We start from the raw sequence: 4260 nt of genomic DNA on the forward strand, positions 1-4260 counted from the left end.
GGGGGGGGGGGGTCATTTAAACCAACCATCCTTTAAATGACTCCTAGTATGAGCCGCTATCCTTGGATCGAAGAAATATTTATCTTACAACACATACATTAATATATCAACTTACCATGTTGTCCATTTTACCCATGCATTTATTCTACTTATATGTTCATTAGAGAGAGGAGGACGAACATATTTATTAAGGTGAAAATTTAGAAAAAGCGGATGGAGTTGGATATGTAGACATCTCAATTTTTATCTCGATTTAGAATATATTAGAAAATATGCTTACGATTTTACTTTTTTCTTATTTGGCACTGGGGTATTTATTATTATTCAAAATAAATGAAATTAGGCTTACAAATTAGAGATTTGAAATGAGTAAATTATTATCAGCCTCATGTTGTTTTTATTTGATAGTGCACCCTAATTCTAGCATGTTCTTAATAAAACACACTAAGTTTAGGGATTTCTTCCAAATAAAAAGTATCACATTGAGGATTAAGTTTATTTAGTGCAGATTTCTGATTTAGACCTTATTTATCCTCATCGGGATGATAAAATAAATGCACTAGCACAAAATAAAAAACTAGAGTAAAACAGTCAACTTATTTTCTAATATATTCATAATCCGAATATGAGTTGAGTTCTTTTCAACCCAATTCCGTGCCTATTCTACTTTTTGTTCTCATTATGTATACTCCCCCTTCTCTTCATAAATGATGAGCATTAAAGATACAAAAATGCAAGAACGAAATGAACAACATAGTATGTTTATGCGCCAATGCATCTATTCTGAAAGAATCTTTCTTTCAAGTCAAGGCATAGTGACTCGTACTGTGAGTGACTTCAAGGGTGATTGGATTAAAGGAACCCCAAAGAAAAGTATTTGTGCTATTTTAATAATCTATTAGTAGAAACTGGTAGAATCCTATTTCTATTGTTGACTTGGAACATAGCACAAACTATTTTTTTTTAGGGGAGGGGGGGTCATTTAAACCAACCATCCTTTAAGTGACTCCTGTTATGAGCCGCTATCCTTGGCTTGAAGAAATATTTCTTTTACAACACATACATTATTATATCAACTTACCAAGTTGTCCATTTACCCCTGCATTTTTTCTACTTATATGTTCATCATCTTAGAGAGAGAAGGATATATATATTAAGGTAAAAATTTAGAAAGGCGGATGGAGTTGGGTTTGTAGACATCTCAATTTTTATTTGGATTTGGAATATATTAGAAAATATGTTCACTGTTTTACTTTTCTTTTATTTGGCACTTGTGTATTTATTATTATTAAAATAAAAAAGAAATTAGGCTTACAAATAAGAGATTCAAATTGAGTAAATTGTAATCAGCCTCATTCTGTTTTAATTTGGTAGAGTACCCCTAATTCTAACATGTTCTAAATAAAACACACTAAGTTTAGGTGTTTTTTACGAAAAAAAAGTATCGGGTTAAGGATTAAATTTACTTATTTTAGATTTGTGATTTAGACTTATTTTATATTTGTGATTTAGACCTTATTATTCTCATCGGGAGAATAAAATAAATGCACCAACACAAAATAAAGAAATAGAGTAATATAGTCAACATATTTTCTAATACATTTATAATTTGAATATTAGTTGAGTTCTTTTTAACTCGAATTATCATGCTCATTCTAATTCCTTTTTTCTCGTTATGTATATACTCCCCCTTCTCTTCATAAATTGATGAGCATGAAAGATATAAAAATGCAAGAATGGAATGAACAACATAGTATGTTTATGTACCAAAGCATCTATTGTGAAAGAAGCTTTCTTCAAGTCAAGGCATAGCGCCTCGTACTATGAGGGACTTCAAGGGTGAGTGGGCTAAACCAACCCCCAAAGAATACTATTTCTATTATTGACTTAGAGCATAGAACAAACTGTTTTTTATTTGGGGGGGGGGATTCATTTAAACCAACCATCCTTTTAAGTGACTCCTCGTATGAGTCTCTACCCATGGCTTGAAGAAATATTTCTTTTACTAGAGTTACATTAATATATCAACTTACCATGTTACCTGTTTTACCCCTTCATTTTTGCTACTTATATGTTCATTATCTTAGAAAAGGCGGATGGAGTTGGCTTTGTAGATATCTCAATTTATATTCAGATTTTTAATGTATTAGAAAATATGTTTAATGTTTTACTTTATTTCTTATTTTGTAATTTGTATTTATTATTATTCTAATAAAAAAGAAATTAGGTTTACAAATGAGAGAATCAAATTGAGTAAATTATAATCATCCTCATGCTGGTTTATTTGGCAGAGTACCCCTAATTCTAGAATGTTTCATTTTGAACCCCATAAATCATTAGTAATCTTAATTACACCTCATAATATGGCTATTTTACTGTCTTTATCCCTATATGATTTTTATCCTAAGGAAGGGAGTTACACTCACCTGCATGTATATTATTTTTCGATATGACGTTTTTATACTTGTTTTTCAAAATTTTGAAGTTAAGGGGCTGAATAACTGCCTTTAAAAACTTTTTCTAGGACTTGACTAATTGGGAAAAAGAACTACTTGGATAAAAATAATGATATTTGGCCAATTTTGTTTTACATATTTTCCCCAAATAAAAGAAATGTTCATTTTTGAAATAGATTGTAATTACCTTAGATGCAGATCGACGGATTCAAGAGCTTCATCCCCTCGTCTCAACACCAGAGTAGACCAACAAATGGAGCTCCTTAACTTTGCTGTTAAATTTCTTGGTTTGTGCTTACTTCTCATACATGAATGAGGTTTCTCAGAATTTACAAATAAGTATCATCCTATTAACTTTTGTTGTTTTTATTTGTGTTTTGTCTTTATTTTATTTGTTGTTGTTTTTGTAAAGATTTCTGATTTGGTCCATTTTGGTCCTAAACAAATATGTTTTGATTATTTTTATAAAACTTATGGCTTCAACAGTAGTTGGTTAAAAATAAATAAATGCGAATACACTCAATTGACACATACATGGTCGTTTTCAACTCATAAATCAACGTAACATGGGATTGAATATTCATAAGATTAACTAGTCTTGGAGGTTTATCTATCAAAAAGAGCAAATTTTAAGGTCAAGAGACTTAACCAAGTAAACTAGCATGTTAAAAAGGAAAGACAACTTATGCTATCATGAACAACACAAAAATCATTAAATTGAAGACAAAATATTATAGACAAATAAATTATTTAGAAAAAAGAGGGGGTAATCTTAATGAATATTTTAACTCAATCTACCTCTGAAACAATCTCAAACATGTATCAGCAATTTAAACATGTCAAAAAAATTCACATATTTATTTTCACAAAGATTATAAAAGGGTAACCCAAATCTTAAGAAGGTATAACTATTTAACATTTACTAAAAATAGTCCATGCCCTTTTTGATCTTAGATTAGACCTCATTTCAAAATTAAAGATCTTTCCACCACAAGTCATATACAACTATAACAATCAATAGTACTTCCAAATAAATAGTGTAAATTTTAGTAAGTTTGATTAGAAAAAAACTATGAATAGAATATGAAATAAGCACAATTTAGGAAGAAATCTACCTAAACAAATGAGATATTTTATCAATACATATAGAATCTAATGATGAAGGACATTAGCTCTTCAAATCATGTTTAACATTCAAACATTAGGGACTACAATAGGTTAAGAAGATAAATACTAGAAAATTCAAACTTCTTGAAGCTCCAACAAACGAAATGACTCTATTCTAAGTACAAAAATTCAAAGGAATTTGAACAGAAAATACATGAAAGAAAAAATTGAAACTTAGATTTGAAAATATATCTATTCTAAGCAATGAAAACTAAAAGGAAAGAAGAGAGAAAAGGATCTAAGTACCTCTTGTATAGAAGTAACTGGGATGACGATGTGCGATCCTTCTTCCCCCTTTGACGACGAACAAAGTTAGAAAATCTCAGAGTTCATAGGCCGAACCTTCGTGGGTTCATTTCATGCAAGAGCACTGCTCTTACACCTAATTCCCAAATTTCCCTCTTTTAATTAGTGTATAGCGGTGATTATTTTATATTTAATTTTTGGAAAAAAATAGTTCTTACAACGGTGTGGGACAAAGGATTTTTCGAAAGAGAAATCTATGTGGGGTACATATTAAGACAAAAATTACCATATACCTATATATCTTGTTAGATAGTTACTTATAATACATGAGAATTACTAAAAATACTTGAATCTAATATATATATATATATATATATATATATATATATAT

Source organism: Solanum pennellii, chromosome 12 (genome assembly GCF_001406875.1).
Source record: "Solanum pennellii chromosome 12, SPENNV200".
NCBI lineage: Eukaryota > Viridiplantae > Streptophyta > Magnoliopsida > Solanales > Solanaceae > Solanum > Solanum pennellii.